The sequence below is a fragment of the Ursus americanus genome, chromosome 28 (assembly GCF_024610735.1).
Source record: "Ursus americanus isolate L20-20 chromosome 28, mUrsAme1.1.p, whole genome shotgun sequence".
In the NCBI taxonomy this organism is placed as follows: Eukaryota; Metazoa; Chordata; class Mammalia; order Carnivora; family Ursidae; genus Ursus; species Ursus americanus.
In genome coordinates this window covers 28,780,711-28,799,254 of record NC_142154.1, presented here as the reverse complement: position 1 = coordinate 28,799,254, position 18,544 = coordinate 28,780,711, and the positions used below count along the sequence as shown (strand labels likewise).

General features: G+C 40.2%; 1 long non-coding RNA gene and 1 pseudogene across 2 annotated transcripts in view; one reads left to right on the top strand and one right to left on the bottom strand.

Annotated features, from left to right (window-relative positions):
• The window catches only part of LOC148107586 (uncharacterized), a 64,555-nt gene that overhangs the window by 23,266 nt on the left and 22,745 nt on the right, over positions 1-18,544 (top strand). The gene's annotated exons all lie outside the window — the stretch shown is intronic.
• Positions 513-3,919, bottom strand: LOC123790730 (large ribosomal subunit protein uL23 pseudogene; annotated as a pseudogene). Its single transcript, XR_015722133.1, has 2 exons — positions 3,815-3,919; positions 513-1,124 (listed from the first exon to the last, which is right to left on the bottom strand). The product of XR_015722133.1 is annotated as a large ribosomal subunit protein uL23 pseudogene (transcript).

The window sequence follows — 18,544 nt, the reverse complement described above, 5'->3', positions numbered from 1 at the left end:
ATCTGCAACTTCGCTTATACGATAATTTTACCACCATCATTACGGTCAGAGAGCTGCTGTCCGCCACATCACGTTCATCTACTGATTCCTGTAATAACTGTGAAATGTCTTCCTCTGTCCATTTTCTTCTCCTTCCTCTTTGTAAGAAAATGAAATATTCTGAATTCTCATCTGTGTACAATGGAAGCTTTAAAAAAGTACAAAGATAATATCTCCAGACTTCTTAAAAGACGGTCTAATGCTTTGGACCAAACAGTAAGAAAACTGAAGGATAGTGGAATAGTAATGATTCTTATCACTATGGAATCAATCTTCCAGGAAACTTCATCGTTCTTCTGTTTTCTTATTATTTTAGTCTCTCTTTTTTTAAGAGCATGATTGGGAATAATTGATGAGTAATGATGAAATAGTTCTTAGGAGGATGAAATAGCAAAATGTTTTAAGATCTAGGAAAAATAAGATCACTCAAGTCCAACGATATGTTTTATTTATTTTTTAATGGTGATAAAATTTATATTTAGATTTAGCCAGCTGGACTCAGTTTAGATGATCCCAATTTTGTTGGCAATATCCAAAGCATCATCGTCAGGAACCAGTCAAACATATGCCTTCTTCTCTCCATTCAGCCTGGTCAGGGTGTTGACCTTGGCCACGTCAGCTCCTTCACAGCCTGTTTTGACCTCGTGTTTCTTGGCCTTGACATCCACAATGAACACAAGTGTGTTGTTGTCTTCTGTTTTCTTTATGGCTGACTCAGTAGGCAGGGGAATTTGATGGCATAGTGGTCAAGCTTGTTTCTCCTGGGGGCACTCTTTCTTGTATATTTGGGTTGCCCAAATGTCCCAAGACACATCGGAAGGTAGGTGATACACAGATGTTTTTTTTGTGACTGTGGACACCTTTCAGCATTGCTTTCTTGGCCTTCAAAGCCTTTGATTTGGCTTTGGCTTTGGCTTTGGGAGAGGCAGGGGCTTCCTTTTTCACCTTCAATGCCATCTTCATGAAAGGACAGTATGCTTTAGATTTATAAAGGATCCAATGGATTGATATGGTAATTGTGAGATAGAATAAGCTCATTCTATTAAAAAAATAATTGAAGCTTCACTTTGGTTTTTGGAAGACCTCTGTGAAAGAATAAAAGCTATAAAATATCAATCCTTATGAATAGTTAGAACCCAAAAAAGAAACTTAAAAATTAAAATTGGGTCTAATGGACCCTGATGGTATATACTGTGAGTTAAAATGAAATTCTCCAAAGGGGATTTGGCTCATCTTGCACTCAAATAAGGAAGAATAAGTAGAAGCTGTAGATTTGACATAAAATGAGACCCCATGGAAATGAATGACAAATGACATGCAAAAATATGCAAATAAATGAGGACAAGGGTGAGGGCCCTGGTGTTTCTAGTAGACATGAGATACTGAGTTCCTCTGGGTGGAGGACAGTTCCAAGAAAGCTATCCCATCCTCCTCCCAGGGACTCCCCTTCACCCCTCTGGCTGAGAGACCCAGGCCCAAAGTCTGTTCTCACTTCCTTACTCCCTCTTCCAGCATCCACAGAGGTCCCAGTGGCTCACAGAAGCCCTAGGGCTTGATACTCCAGGCTCTTGCCTCTGCCCTGACACTCCATTCTCCATGCTTCGTGGACCCTGAAACTGGAGTATGGCACTGGTGTAGGGCACAAGGGGTCAGGACAGGGAGGCGTGGTTTATGTCTTGTGGCACTTCCTGACCTCCAGGTTTCCCCTCTTCTGTCACCCCCACCCCCATATGTTCAGCTTTCTCTTTCTCATAACTTCCACAAATTCATTGTTTCTACTTCATCTTTTAGCTTGCTGGGTATGACCTCTGAGTTCAGACATAGCTTCATGGCCTCTTTGATACTCACCTTTTCAATTTACTCAGCCTCAACTTCTTTTTTTTTTTTTTTTTTTTTTTTAAAGATTTTATTTATTTATTTGACAGAGAGAGACAGCCAGCGAGAGAGGGAACACAGCAGGGGGAGTGGGAGAGGAAGAAGCAGGCTCATAGCAGAGGAGCCTGATGTGGGACTCGATCCCGGTACACCAGGATCACGCCCTGAGCCGAAGGCAGACGCTTTAACGACTGCGCTACCCAGGCGCCCCTCAGCCTCAACTTCTTAAATCCCAAAGGGAGGAACTTTCTGGATGGCAGAGGTCTTTGGTTGTAGGGTTGAATCATCTTTGGTAAACAACTATAAGTCCTAAGCAAAAAATACGTAACAGCAGTTTGCAGGCACTCGACAGCAGCCAGTGTAGGCTGGCTACGATCTCTGATGGACAGAGGGCATGCAAGGTGATCCCTACATTTACCCAGCTTTCCCCTAGAGGCTATTTCCCCAAATGAGGTGCAGGGAATTGGACCAAGCAAGAAGTGAGTATCTCACTGCGGGGGGGGGTGGGGGTGGGGGGATATATATAATTGGATTTGGATTATAGGATACAAAAATATTTGTAAAAATTCCCTTTGGTTCCTTGGCCAACTCCTAACCTGCGCATGTTCAGGGTGAGCCTTTAAAAGATTCAGCAGAGAACATCCATTGAGAAATTGGAGAGCTGGGCACACTTCAGAGGCTAAACAGTCCTGGAGAGATTTTAAAATTCAGGCCCAGGCAAAGGGGAGAGATCTCGGTGAATATACCAGAGCTTCAGTTAGGATTTCAGAAAGGCTATATACCCTATGAGTAAAGGGTAAACTCTAGGAGAAAGGGCAAAACTGAAATGACCATCTTAAGAAAGCCTAAAACCAAGTATCTACAGGTGAGGTGACCCACTGGTAATTTATTTTATTTTTAAAAAATCTTCTATTTATTCATTTGTCAGAGAGAGAGAGAACAAGAGAGAGCAAACACAAGCAGGGGGAGCAGCAGACAGAGGGAGAGAGAGAAACAGGCTCCCCGCTGAGCAAGGAGCCACCTGCAGGACTCGATCCCAGGACCCTGGGATCATGACCTGAGCTGAAGGCAGATGCTTAACCAACTGAGCCACCCAGGTGTCTCTGACCCATTGGTAATTTAAATGCTTACCAGAACACAACCTAATACTTGTCAGAGGAAGATAAGATCCACAGATTCTAAAGCGTAGCAACTACAATCAAGAATGACTAGATAGGGGCGCCTGGGTGGCACAGCGGTTAAGCGTCTGCCTTCGGCTCAGGGCGTGATCCCGGGGTTCCAGGATCGAGCCCCACATCAGGCTCCTCCGCTATGAGCCTGCTTCTTCCTCTCTCACTCCCCCTCCTTGTGTTCCCTCTCTTGCTGGCTGTCTCTGTCTCTGTCAAATAAATAAATAAAATCTTAAAAAAAAAAAAAGAATGACTAGATATATGAAGAAGCAGGAAAAAGTGACACAAAATCAAAAGATAAAAGAAGTAATAGATTGAGAGATCATCTAGGTATTGGATTTAGCAAACAAAGCCTTTAAAATAAGATTAATATGTTGAAGAGAATAGAACAAAAGATGGGTAAAATGGGTGAAAAGACTGAGTATTTTTTTAAGAAAGGGAGGAGGGAGGTGCAGAGGGAGAGGGAGAGAGAGAATTTTAAGCAGGCTCCACACCCAGTGAGGAGCCTGATGTGGGGCTTGATTTCATGACCCCTTCTATGCTTCAGAGAAGATATGGGACAGGGTAGGCTACATTGTGTTTGGGTCTCTGTGGCTGTAGATCTAGTCCCTGCCTCAACTGTTAGCTCTGATCTTTGTATTTTCCTCCTTGGACACCATTCCATCCTTCCAGCTCCAGCTGCTCCTGCCCCACTGTTGGGATCCCTCCCTCTGAAAGAAGAAATGAGATACCTTTCATGGTTCTCCACCTCTGGCTCCCCTTCCATCCCATTCTTCTGCCTTTCAAGGCCCTGTCTACATGGGTTGACAGGTCTCAGCCACAGCTCTTGCCTGGCCAGCCCCAAGTCTTGCTCAGCTGGGTGAGTCCTGATCTATTTCAGGCCATAGCCTGGACTAATTTGGGTATGGGCACCACTTGTTCTCCCAAGAGTCATTATCTATCCTGTTGGAGTCTAATGTTCCCTGTCAGATTTTATAAGCTATAGCAGGTGCCTGGCATGCAGTGATTATGCTGAAAGATATTAATTGGTTTTAACCTTGTTCAGTGTGCTATGGGATTGGAGAGTATAGGCTCTGCAGACAGGCCTGGGCTTGAATCCCATCTCTAATTCCGGACATGCGACTTAACCTTTTTGTGCCTGAACATACTCATCTGTAAAATGGGTTAATATCTACCTTCTAGGAGTGTGGTAAAGAATAAATAAGATGATGTATGTAAAGTGCTTAGCACACTGCCTGGCACGTAAATAATGCCTACTAACAGCACAGATGTTAGATTGTTATTTCTGAAGAGCTCTGCTATGTTATAAATATTCTTTTTAAAATTGAGATATAAATTATATTGTTTTGGGTATGCAACATAATGATCTGATATCTGTATATATTGTGAAATGATCACTGCAATAAGTCTGGTTAATATCCATCACCATACACAGTTACAAATTTTTTTCTTGTGGTGAGAACTCTTAAGATCTACTCTTTAAGCAACTTACAAATATACAAAACAGTATTATTAACTATAGTCACCATGCTGTACATGACATCCTCACGTCTTATTTATAACTGGACGTTTGTGCCTTCTGACCCGCTTCACCCATTCTGTCCATCCCCCAGTCCCCACATCTAGCAATCACAAATCTGTTCTCTGTATCCACGAGCTTGATTTTTCTGTTTGTTTTTTGTTTTAGATTCCACATATAGTGAGATCATATGGTATTTGTTTTTCTCTGACTGACTTCACTTAGGAAAATGTCCTCAAGTTTCATCCATATTGTAGAGAATGTCAGGATTTCACTTTTTTATGGCTAAATAATACACCATATCTTCTTTATCCATTAATCCACTGATGGACACTTAGGGTGCTTTCATGTCTTGACTGTTGTTAATAATTCTGCAATGCACATGGGGTTGCATATATCTTTTTGAACTAGTGTTTTCGTTTTCTTCAGATAAGTACCCAGAAGTGGAATTGCTGGGTCAAATGGTAGTTCTATTTTTAATTTTTTGAGGAACCCCCATACTGCTTTCTATTGTGGCTGCACCAATTTACATTCCCACCAACAGTGCATGAGGGTTCACTTTTTTTCCATATCATTGCCAACATTTGTTATTTCTTGTCTTTTTTATAATAACCATTCTAACAGATATGAGTTGATATCTATTGTGGTTTTGATGTGCATTTCTCTGATGATGAGTGATGTGGAGCACCTTTTCATGTACCTGTTGGCCGTCTGCATGTCTTCTTTGGAAAAATACTATTCAGATCCTGAATAGATCCATTTATAAATAGTCTAAGAAACCATATTTCTGTTTTATTGTGGTTGGGTTTTTCTATTTTGGGGGGATTTTTCTTTTTTTCTTTTTTCTTTTTTTAAAGATTTTATTTATTTATTTGACAGAGAGAGAGACAGCCAGCGAGAGAGGGAACACAAGCAGGAGGAGTGGGAGAGGAAGAAGCAGGCTCCCAGCGGAAGAGCCTGATGTGGGGCTCGATCCCATAACACCAGGATCACGCCCTGAGCCAAAGGCAGACGCTTAACGACTGTGCCACCCAGGCGCCCCTGGGGGGGGATTTTTCTATTTTTTTACTTTTTAAATTATAGAATACATCATATACAAAAGAGTATGCCTTATATAACATATATGTATAGTTTAAATAATAACAAAATTAACACCTGCATACCCATTACCAACAAAAAATAAAACATTCACGGTTCCCTGAAGCCTCTTCTGTCTCCTCCCAAAGTATTTCTCCTCTTTCTACTCCAGAGGTTACTACTACCCTGAATAGTCCAGTGTAAATGGAGGCCATGGGGAGCAATAAGGAGACTTACCTGTCCTTTACAGCCAGGGCATTAGCAATGGAGGTGCAGTGGGAGCAGAACGCCCATGCCCTTCCATCAGTAGCAAGCAGTACTCCTAGGTCAAGAGTCAGTGGAGACCATTATAAACTGGATTGTTGCCCCTCCCTGCCCAGTGGCAAATTGAAGCCCTAATCCCCCAATATGACTATATTTGGAGACAGTGCATTTAAGGAGGTCATTAAAGTTAAATGAGGCCATCAGGGGGCCCTAATCCAATAGGACTGGTGTCCTTATAGGAAGAAAAAGAAACACTAGGGATGTGTCCACAGATAAAAGGTCATATGAGCACACAGTGAGAAGATAGGTTGTCTTCAAGCCTAGGAGAAAGGTCTCACCAAGGAACCAACCCTGCCAACACCTTAATCTTGGACTTCCTGCCTCCAGATCTGTGAGAAAATAAATTTATATGGTTTAAACCACCATTCTGTGGTATTCTTTTACGGCAGTCTTAGAGAGGCGGGTGAGGAAACTGGACCTCTACTCCCACCTTGCAGTAATGAGGTGGTATCTCCCTTTCTCTTCTGCAGCAGCTGTCAAATGGAAGGTTTAAATAAGTTCCAGAGTCTCATAACATAACACCTAAACTGCCCAGGTTTCAATAGAAGATTATTTGTCATACCAAAAACCAGGAAAGTCTCACACTGAAAAAAGACAATGAATAAATGCTAATGTCAAGAAGACAGAAATGTGGGGCGCCTGGGGGGCTTAGTTGGTTGAGCAACTGCCTTCAGCTCAGGTCATAATCTTGGAGTCCTGGGATCGAGCCCCGTGGCAGGTTCCCTGCTCAACAGGGATCCTGCTTCTACCACTTCTGCTCCCCTTGCTTGTGCTCTCTCTTTCTCTGTCAAATAAATAAATAAAATCTTAAATAAAAAAAAAAGAAGACAGAAATGTTATAATTATCTAAGGAAGATTTTTGTCAGTTTGTTCTTGTTTTTCTGAATTTTTTAAAATTAAAATTCCAGCATAGTTAACATACAGTGTTATATTAGTTGCATGTGTAAAATATAGTGATTCATCAATTCTATACATTACTCAGTGCTCATCATGATAAGTGTACTCTTAATCCCCTTCACCTGTTTCACCCATCCTCCACCCACCTCCCCTCTGGTAACCATATGTTCTCTATAGTTAAGTATCTGCTTTTGTTTTTGTTTGTTTTGTCTCTCCCCCCCCCCCATTTATTTTGTTTCTTAAATTCCTTATATGAGTGAAATCATATGGTATTGGTTTTTCTCTGATTGACCTATTTTGCTTAGCTTTATACTTTATAGATCCATTCATGTTGTTGCAAATGGCAAGAGTCCATCCTTTTTTATGACAGAATAATATTCCCTTGTGTGTATATATATATACCACGTTTTTATCATTCATCCACTGATGGACACTTAGGTTGCTTTCATCTCTTGGCTATTGGAAATAATGCTGTAGGGACGCATGGCTGGCTCCGTCTGGAGAGCATGTGACTCTTGATCTTAGGGTTGTGAGTTTGAGCCCCACATTGGGTATAGAGATTAGTTAAATAAGTTAAAAAAGAATAATGCTGTAATAAACATAGGGGTGCATATATCTTTTTGAATTAGTGTTTTTATATCCTTTGGGTAAATGCCCAGTAGTGTGATTACTGGGTCACAGGATATTTCTATTTTTTGGAGAACCTCTATACTATCGTCCACAGTGGCTGCACCAGTTTGCATTTCCACCAACAATGCATGAGGGTTCTTTTTTCTCCACATCCTCCCCAATACTTGTTTCTTGTGTTTTTGATTTTAGCCATTCTGACAGGTGTGAGGTGGTATCTCACTGTGTATTTTATTTGCATTTCCGTGATAATGAGGGATGTCGAGCATCTTTTCATGTGTCTATTGGCCATCTGTATGTCTTCTTTGGAGAAATGCCTGTTCATGTCTTCTGCCCATTTTTAAATTGGATTATTTGTTTTTTTGGTGTTGAGTTTTGTAAGTTCTTTATATATTTTGGATACTAACCCTTTATTGGATGTGTCATTTGCAAATATCTTCTCCTATTTGGTAGGTTGTCTTTTAGTTTTGTTGATTGTTTCCTTTGCTGCACAGAAGCTTTTTATTTTGATATAGTCCCAATAGTTTATTTTTCTTTGGTTTCCTTTGCCCCAGGAAACATATCTAGAAAAATGTTGCTATGGCTGGTGTCAGAGAAATTACTGCCTGTGCTTTCTTCTGGATTTTTATGGTTTCAGATCTCACATGTAGGTCATTAATCCATTTTGAATGTATTTTTCTGTATGCTGTAGGAAAGCAGTCTAGTTTCATTCTTTTTCATGTAGCTGTCCAGTTTTCCCAGTACCATTTGTTAAAGAGACTGTCTTCTTCTCACAGCATATTCTTGCCTCCCTTTTCAAATATTACTTGACCATATAATTGTGGGTTTGTTCCTGGGCTTTTGATCTAGTTCCATTGATTTAAGTGTCTATTTTTGTGCCAGCACCATACTATTTTGATTATATAGCTTTGTAGTATAACTTGAAATCTGGAATTGTAATGTCTCCAGCTTTGCTTTTCATTTTCAAGATTGCTTTGACTACTTGGGGTCTTTTGTGGTTTCACATAAATTTCAGAATTGTTTGTTCTAGTTCTGTGAAAAAAATGCTCTTGGTGTTTTGATAGGGATTGCATCAAATCTGTAGATTGCTTTGGGTATTATGGACATTTTGACAATATTTGTTCTTCCAATTCATGAGCATGGAATGTTTATATAATCTTTAATTTCTTTCATCAATGTTTTATAGTTTACAGAGTATAGGTCTTTCACCTCTTTGGTTAGGTTTATTCCTGGATATCTTATTGTTTTTGGTGCAATTGTACATGGAACTCTTTTCTTAATTTCTCTTTCTGCTGCTTCATTATTAGTGTGTAGAAATGCAATGGAAAACAAAACAAAACAAAAAGAAATGCAATGGATTTCTGTACATTGATTTTGTTTTGTGCAACCTTACTGAATTCATTTATCAGTTCTAGTAGTTTCTGGTGGAGTCTTCAGGGTTTTCTATGTATAATATCATGTCATCTGCAAATACTGAAAGCTTTACTTCTTCCTTACCAATTTGGATGCTTGTTTTTTATTTTTAAGATTTTATTTATTTATCTGTCAGAAAGAGAGAGAGGGCACAGCAGGGGAAGTGGCAGGCAGAGGGAGAAGCAGGCTCCCCGCTGAGAAAGAAACCTAATGAGGGACTTGATCCCAGGACCCTGGGATCATGACCCAAGCCGAAAGCAGACACTTTTTTAAAAATTTAATTTAATTTATTTATTTGACAGAGAGAGAAACAGCCAGCGAGAGAGGGAACACAAGCAGGGGGAGTGGGAGAGGAAGAAGCAGGCAGGAGCCTGACGCGGGGCTCGATCCCAGAACTCTGGGATCACACCCTGAGCCAAAGGCAGATGCTTAACGACTGAGCCACCCAGGCACCCCTTAAAGGCAGACACTTTTGACTGACTGAGCCACCCAGGCATCCCTGGATGCTTTTTATTCCTTTTTCTTGTCTGATTATTGTGGCTAGGATTTACAATAGTACATTGAATAAAAGTGGTGAGAATGGACATCATTGTCTTATTCCCGACCTTAGGGGAAAGCTCTCAGTTTTTCACCATTGAGTATGGTGTTAGCTGTTAGTTTTCCATAGATGGCCTTTATTATGTTAAGGAATGTTTCCTCTAAAACTACTTTGTTGAGAGTTTTTATCATGAATGGATGGTGTACTTTGTCAAATGCTTTTTCTGCATCTACTGAAATGATCATATGGGTTTTCTCTTTTCTCTTGTTGCTGTGATGTGTTGTGTTGATTAATTTGCAAATACTGATCCACTCTTGTGTCCTGGGAATAAATCCCATTTGATGGTGGTAAGTGATTTTTTAAAAAATGTATTGTTGGATTTGGTTTGGTAATATTTTGTCAAAGATTTCTGCATCTATATTCATCAGAGATATTGGCCTGTAGTTCTCTTTTTTTGTGGTGTCTTTATCTGGTTTTGGTATCAGTGTAATGCTGTGCTCATAGAATGAATTTGGAAGTTTTCCTTCCTTTTCAATTTTTTGGAATAGGTTGAGACGACTAGGTATTAACTCTTCTTTAAATGTTTGGTAGAATTTGCCTGTGAAGCCATCTGGTCCTGGACTTTTGTTGTTGAGGTTTTTAAATTACTGATTCAATTTCATTGCTGGTAATTGGTCTGTTCAAATTTTCTATTTCTTCCTGGTTCAGTTTTGGGAAGTTATATGTTTCTGGGAATTTATCCTTTTTTTCTAGGTTGTCCAATTTGTTGGCATATAATTTTTCATAATATTCTGTTACAATCCTTTGTATTTCTGCGGTGTCAGTCATCATTTCTCCTCTTTCATTTCTGAGTTTGTTTATTTGAGTCCTCTCTCCTCTGTTTTTCATGAGTCTGACTAAAGGTTAATCAATTTTATTGATCTTTTCAAAGAACCAGCTCCTGGTTTCATTGATCTGTTTTATTGTGCGTATGTGTGTGTGTGTATGTGTGTATGTGTGTGTGTGTGTTAGTTTCTATTTCATTTATTTCTGCTCTAATCTTTATTATTTCCTTTCTTCTTCTGCTTTTGGGTTTTGTTTGTTGTTCTTTTTCTAGCTCCTTTAGGTGTAAGGTTAGGTTGTTCAGTTGAGATTTTTCTTGCTTCTTGAGGTAGGCCTGTATTGTTCTAAACTTCCCTCTTAGAACAACTTTTGCTGCATCCCAATGATTTGCAACCACTGTGTTTTCATTTTCTCTATGTATTTTTTTATATCCTATCTGAGGAAGGTTTTAAAGCAACCACGATAAAATGCCTTAGCAAGCAATTGTAAACACACTAGAAACATGAAAAAAGAGAAACACTTGGCAAAAAAATAGAAGATATAAAGAAGAACCAAATGGAAATTTTAGAACTAAAAAATACAATAACCAAAATAAAAACTCAGTGGATGTGCTCAGCACAGAACAGAGTGGGACAGAAGAATCTGTGAACTGGAAGATAGAACAATAGAAATCCTAATTTGAACAACTTTGGTCTGAGAAAATAGGCCAAAAATAGAAGTAAACAAATCCTCAGGAACCTGTAGGACTATAACAGAAGATCTAATATTCATGTCATTTTCATCTAAGAAGGAGAGAAGAGCATATGGGATGGGATATATTGCGGTGGCCATCTTTGGAAAATATAATTGGCCACATCCATGTTGATGCATTGAACTATAGTTTTCTATTTCACTACAATATTCTATTGTGTGATTGAGCCCCAGGTTATTCATTTTACTATAATGGACTTTTGGGTTGTTTCCTTTTGTTTTCTCCTTTGCTATTATAAATGGTGCTCTATGAATATTCTGCTCATGTCTCCAGAGGTAGAATTGCTGAATCATCAGGTATGTGAATGTTCACCCTCACCAAATAATGCAAACTTGTTCTTCAAAGTGAGTGACTAGTTTCCAGCCCCGCAGCAATTGAATCGTTATATTTCACCAGGATTTTGTCAATCTTTTCATTTTTTTCCACACCAGTGGGCATGAAATGGTAATTTGTGGTTTTATTTGCATTTCCTTTTTTATTCACAAGATTGAATATATTTTCATAAATTTAATGGGCCATTCGTGTTTTCTGTGAAATGCCTGCTCATATTTTTGAAATATGGATTCATTGGATATTGGTTGTCTTCCTAATTGATTTATAGGATCTGACTGCTAAATTTTTTTTTTTTATTTTATATGTGTAAAATTTTTGTTAGGATTTGATTTGAATAGCAATAAAGCTATTAATCAATTGGGGAGAATTATCAACTTTACAGTATTGAAACTTCCTATCAATGAACATGATGCTGACCTCCATCTGGTTTTCTTTTTTTTTTTTTTTTTTAGATTATTTATTTATTTATTTGACAGAGAGAGAGAGAGACAGCCAGCGAGAGAGGGAACACAAGCAGGGGGAGTGGGAGAGGAAGAAGCAGGCTCATAGCGGAGGAGCCAGATGTGGGGCTCGATCCCAGAACGCCGGGATCACGCCCTGAGCCGAAGACAGACGCTTAACCGCTGTGCCACCCAGGCGCCCCTCCATCTGGTTTTCTTACTCTCTTCCAATAAGGTGCTATAATTTTCCACATAAAGGTTTTGCACATCTTCTGTTAGATTTATTTTCAACTACCTTACATGTTTCATTGCTATTGTATATTTTTGATTGCATTTTCTAACTTTATTGATGATGTTTATAAATTCATTAGATTTCTATTTTTTTTTTAAGATTTTATTTATTTATTTGACAGAGATAGAGAGAGGCAGTGAGAGAGGGAACACAAGCAGGGGGAGTGGGAGAGGAAGAAGCAGGCTCACAGCGGAGGAGCCTGATGTGGGGCTCGATCCCACAACGCCAGGATCACGCCCTGAGCCGAAGGCAGACGCTTAACCGCTGTGCCACCCAGGCGCCCCTAGATTTCTATTTGTTGGACATTGAATTTACATCTTCTCTCAGGCTCTGGATTGCCTTTTCATTTTGTAGAGTGTCTTGAAGATCACTGGTTTTAAGCATTTTGATTTTCTTCACATTTTTTCTGTTTGCGGTTCACTGAGCTTTTTTTCAATGATCGGTAATTTTCACAAATTTGGGAATTTTATGCTGCCATTATTTCTTCAAACTGTTTTCTGTGTCTCCCTCTCTCTTCTCTTCTTCTGGAACCTCAATTACATGTATATTGGGTTTTCTATCTTTTTTCGGTCTGTATTACATTTTGAAGAGTTTCTACTGCTATGTTTTCAGATTCACTAATCATTGCTCATTGTCGAGTCTGCTGGTAATTCTATCAAGTGTATTTTTCATCTCACATATTGTATTTTTCTTATCCAGTAATTAAATTTGGGTTTTTAGAAATAGATTTCATGTCTCTTACTATGCTCAGGCTTTTGTCTACTTTCTCAAAGATATGGAATATATTCATAATTGTTGTTTTAGTGGCCTTGTCTACTAATTCTATCATCTGCGTGGTTTCAGGGTCTGTCTCTATTATAGACTTATTTTTCTCATTATGGGTCATATTTTCCTACTTCTTCATATTCCTGGTATTTCTTTTTTCTTGAGAGTATGTCAAATTTATTAGCTTGTTAGCAAGGTGACCAAAGTACGCTGCTTCAGAGAGGGTGTGGGGAGGAGTGAAATAGTATGCATATAGACGCTTGCCTAAGCAGAACATTGCATATACAGGAAAGGGGGCAGGTCTTCTGGCAAGATCTAGCAACATTAAGTCTCTCTCATTTTATCAGTTGTCACAGAGAAACCGTCTATGTCAGGTGGCCTTAGGTGCCTGTCATCAGCAGCAGAAAGACATGATGGGGACACATTGTGTGTGAATTGGAACTACAAGACTCATCCCCCCAGGAGTGTCTCAGGGCTGGATTAGCAGAGGGCAGGAAGCAGTATCACCTCAGACCGGCAGCTGGCCTCCGTGACAGGAGGGATTTGGAAACAGGTGCAGGCTACCCCCAGTATTTTTTCCCAGCGTCAGAGAGGCAACATACTGCAGGTGACCCAACCCTTAGCTTGCGGACAAGCAGATGTGTCCGCGCAACTTCATTGCTTAGCGGGAATTCCTAGGCGTGCGTCGTTCAGCACCTGCGCATTTGCGAGGCCTCCGACCCACGTCCGCAGCCACGTGGCTCTCCCGCCGGCATCCCTCTGTGGTCCCTCGTCACTTTCAGGATGACGGCATTAAGGCCTGCTCCGGGTCTGGCTCCAGCCCAGATTCACTGCTTCTCCTGGCGTGTCCTTACCGCGTCCTCGGCGGCATGCGGTTCCTTGGTACCGGGCCCCTTGCTTTTCCTCGCGTCGTTCCATCTGTCTGCCCTTCGGCCCAGCTCGGACCTAAGCCTCTTTGGGGGTAGGGGGTGTCTGTGGATTCCTGGGTGGGCATCTCTCGTGTGCTGTGCCAGTGTCACCCCCACACCCATTTTGTGTCATCCTTGTTACAAGTTAGAACGCTGTCATCGTCCTCCACGGGCCTGGGGACCGCCGGCGGGCAGGCTCTGTCGGCACGGTACCTGCCCGTTTATGTTTAGTAAGTGGACAAGGGCAGAGGGAGAAATGTTTGCACTATATTGCACGGACAGCTTCTCTTTTGAACTCTTGTCAGTAGGATTTGATGAGCACGTGTGGGATGTTTTATTACTATTCCTAAGGATGTCTTTTCTGTTGGCAATAATACCATTGGACGAACCTTGATTGGCTCTGCTTTGTTCTTCTTCAGGCCTACCATTTCTTCTCTTTCTATAGCAGGCCCTCTCTCTCCTCTCCCTCTATCCTTCCCTTCCTTTCTCCTTCCCTTTTTTTCTCTTTCTGCTGCTACTCCTTAGTTCAAGTCCTTTCTGCTCACAGCTTCTGACTGGTGGCCCGTGCACTCCAGCTTGCCTGCTGTATTTCTGATGACATTTCTAGAATGTCACTGCTAGCGATGTCTGCAGTATGGCCTTGCTGTGACCATGCCATGGAATTTCTCCGTGCGTTCCAGCCTGACCTCTGTTGCTGCCAGCCTGTGTCCTCCCATCCTTCCCAGGAGCCAGGCTCTTTCTCTACTTCTCACCATTACTGAGTTGTCCTTCCAGATCTGCCCTCGCAAAGGTCTTCTATGACCCCATGGTGCCTGCCACTGAACAGTGCAGTCCCCAGCGCTCTCCAGGTTCTTCTTCCTCTTCATTTTTTTTTTTTAAGATTTATTTGTTTTAGAGAAAGGGGAGGGGGCAGAGGGAGAGGGAGAGGGAGAGAATCTCTAGAAGGCTTTCCACTGAGCAAGGAGCCCCACACTCTGCTCATATCACGACCCTGAGATCATGACCTGAGCCCAAATCAAGAGTTGGATGCTTAACTGACTCAGCCACCTAGGTGCCCTGCCCCTCTTCTTTTTTAAAAAACTGTGGTAAAATACACATAATATTTACCAACTTCATCATTTTTAAGCATACAGCTCAGTGATAGTCAATATAGCCACACCGTGCAGCCATCACCACCATTCAGCCCCATAACTCTCCACCTTGTAAAACTGAAAGTCTGTACCATTGACCAGTAACACTCCGTTCTCCCCTCTCCCCAGACCCTGGCCACCACCATCCTCCTTTCTGTCTTTATGATTTTGACGATACTCTATCTATCATATGAGTGGAATCATACAGTGTTTATTTTTTTGTGACTAGCTTGCTTCACTTAGCATAATGTCCTCGAGGCTCATACTTGTAGCATGTGTCAGAATTTCCTTCCTTTTTAAGGCTGAATAATATTTCATAGTATTTATACCACCTTTTGTTGCTCCATTCATGTGTTGATGGACACTTAGGTTACTTCCATGTTTTACCTATTATAAAAAATGCTGCTGTGAACATGGGGGTACAGATATCTCTTTGAGACCCTACTTTCAATTATTTTGTGTATATATAGAGCAGAGTCGCTGGACTATATGGTAATTCTACCTTTAATTTTTTGAGGAACCATACTGCTTTCCACTGGAGCTGTACCATTTTCCATTCCCACCAACAGTGCATGAGGGCTCTAATTTCTCCATGGCTTTGCCAGCACTTGTTTTCTGGGTTTTTGATCGTGGCCATCCTAATGGACGTGACGTGGTGTTTCCATGTAGTTTCAATTTGCGTTTCCCTGATGATCAGTGATGTTGAACATCTTTTCATGTGTCAATCATATTTGTTCTTTGGAGAAATGTCTATTCCAAGTTCTTTGCCCATTTTTTAATTTGGTTCTTTCTTGTTGTTGTTGGGTTTCAGGAGTTCTCTATATATTTTGGATATTAATCCCCGTTTGGGTATATGGTTTGCAACTATTTTCTCCTGTTCTGTGAGCTGACCCTTTACTGTGTGGGTATCTTTTAATGCACAAAATCTTCTAATTTTCAGGAAGCCCAATTCGTCTATTTTTTTCTTTTGTTATCTGTGCCTTTTGTGTCATATCCAAGAAATCATTGCTGAATCTAATGTCATGAAGCTTCTGTCCAATGATTCCTTCTGACTTTGACTGTTTTAGGTCTTACATTAAGGTCTTTCCTTGATCCATTTTGAATTATTTTTTGGTATACGGTGTCAAATAAGGGCCCAACTGCATTCTTTGGCATATGGATACCCAGTTTTTTCCAGCACCATTTATTGAAAAGACCATCCTTCCTCCCATTGAATGGTCTTGGTACCCTTGTCAAAAATCATTTGACCGCATGTGTGAAGGTTTATTTCTGGGCTCTCTCTTCTATTCCATTGGTCTATATGTCTGTCTTTATGCCATTACCACAGTGCTTTGATTACTGTTAATCAAATGTTAATCAAAATTAATTCTTCCAATTCATTAACGTGGGATTTGTTTCCTATGTACTTCTTTAATTTCTTTCAGCAATGTTTTGTAGTTTTCATTGTGCAAGTCTTTCACCTCCTTGATCAAGTTAATTCTTAATATTTTAATGTTTTTGATGCTATTGTAAATGAAATTGTTTTTATAATTTCACTTGCAGATTGTACATTATTTATGTATAGAAATGCAACTGATTTTTGCGTGCTGACTGTATTCTGCTACTTTGCTGGATTCATTTGTTTTAACAGTTTATATTTGTGGAATTTTAGGGTTTTCCAAATATAAGATTATATTATCTGTAGAATCTGTAGACAAAGATCATCGTACCTCTTCCTTTCTGATTTAGATGCCATTTATTTATTTTTCTTATTAATTGCTCTGGCTAGAACTCCAATATTTTTTTTAAGTTTTTTTTTAAATTTACTTATTTAAGAGAGAGAGCATGTGCATGCGTGTGTGTGAGCACTAGAGAGAACGAGTGACGGGGAGGGGAAGTGGGAGAGGGATAAGCAGACTCCCCGCTGAGCAGGGAGCCTGACCTGGGGCTCAATCCCAGGACCCTGGGATCACAACCTGAGTCGAAGGCAGATGCTTAACTGACTGAGCCACCCAAACGCCTCCCTTGTTTTGTTTCTGATCTTAGAGGAAATGCTTTCAGTCTTTCACCATTGAAAATGATGTTACTGTGGGTTTTGTTTACATGGCTTTTATTATGTAAATATAGTTTCCTTTTATTTCTAGTTTGTTGAGTGATTTTATCATGAAAGGGTGTTGAATTTTCTTTTTTTTTTTTTTAAAGATTTTATTTATTTATTCGACAGAGATAGAGACAGCCAGCGAGAGAGGGAACACAAGCAGGGGGAGTGGGAGAGGAAGAAGCAGGCTCATAGCGGAGGAGCCTGATGTGGGGCTCGATCCCATAACGCCAGGATCACGCCCTGAGCAGAAGGCAGATGCTTAACTGCTGTGCCACCCAGGCGCCCCAGGGTGTTGAATTTTCTTAAATACTATTTTTTCATCAATCGAGATTATCATGTGGGTTTTCCCTCTTCATTCTGTTGATGTGGAGTATCACACTGGTTTTTTTATGTTGCATCATCCTTGCATTCCAGGAATAAATCCCACTTGATCTTGTGTATAATACTTTTAATATGCTACTGAATTCTGTTTGCTAGTATTTTGTTGAGGATTTTTCATCAATATTCATAAGGGATATTGGTCTGTAGCTATCTGTGCTTGTAGTGTCTTTTTGTGGTGTTAGTGTCGGGGTTATGCTGGTCTCATAAATGAGTTAGGAAGTGTTTCCTACTCTGTAATTTTTGGGAAAAAGCTGAGAAGGATTGGTATTAGTTCTTCTTTTAATATTTCATAGAATTAACCAGTGAGAGCATCAGGTCCAGGGCTTTTCTTTGTTGGAAGATTTTTGATTCTTGATTCAACCTTCTTACTAGTCCTAGGTCTATTCAGATTTTCTTTCTTTCTTTCTTTCTTTCTTTCTTTCTTTCTTTCTTTCTTCTTTCTTTTTTTAATGATTTGGTCTTTGTAGCATTTGTGTGTCTAGAATTTTTCCATTTCATTTAGGTTATCTAACTTGTTGGTGTACAATAGTTGTAATACTCTCTTATAATCCTTTTTATTTCTGTAGAATTGGTAAGAATGTCCCCACTTCCATTTCTGATTTTAGTTAATTTAAGTGTTCTTTTTTCTTAGTCTATCTAGCTAAAGGTTTGTCAGATTTTTCAAAGAACTAACTTTTGGTTTCATTGCTTTTCTCTATTGTTTTTCTTTTCTTTTTTAAAAAAAGATTTTATTTATTTATTTGACAGAGAGAGAGACAGCATGCACAAAACCACAAGCAAGGGAGGGGCAGAGAGGGGGGGAGAAGCAGACTCCCCGTAAGCAGGGAGCCAGATGTGGGGCTCAATCCCAGGACTCTGGGATCATGACCTGAGCCAAAGGCAGACGCTTAACCATCTGAGCCACCCAGGTGCCCCCTCTATTGTTATTCTATTCTCTATTTCATTTACCTTCGCTTTAATCTTTTTTTTTTTTTTAAGATTTTATTTATTTGGGTGCCTGGGTAGCTCAGTCGGTTAAGTGTCTGCCTTCGGCTCAGGTCATGATCCCAACCCCCACATAGGACTCCCTGCTCATCAGGGAGCTTACTTCTCCCTCTCTCCACCCTCCCTCATGCTCATGCTTTTAATCTCTAACTTATCTTCTGTCTGGTTGTTCTATCTATT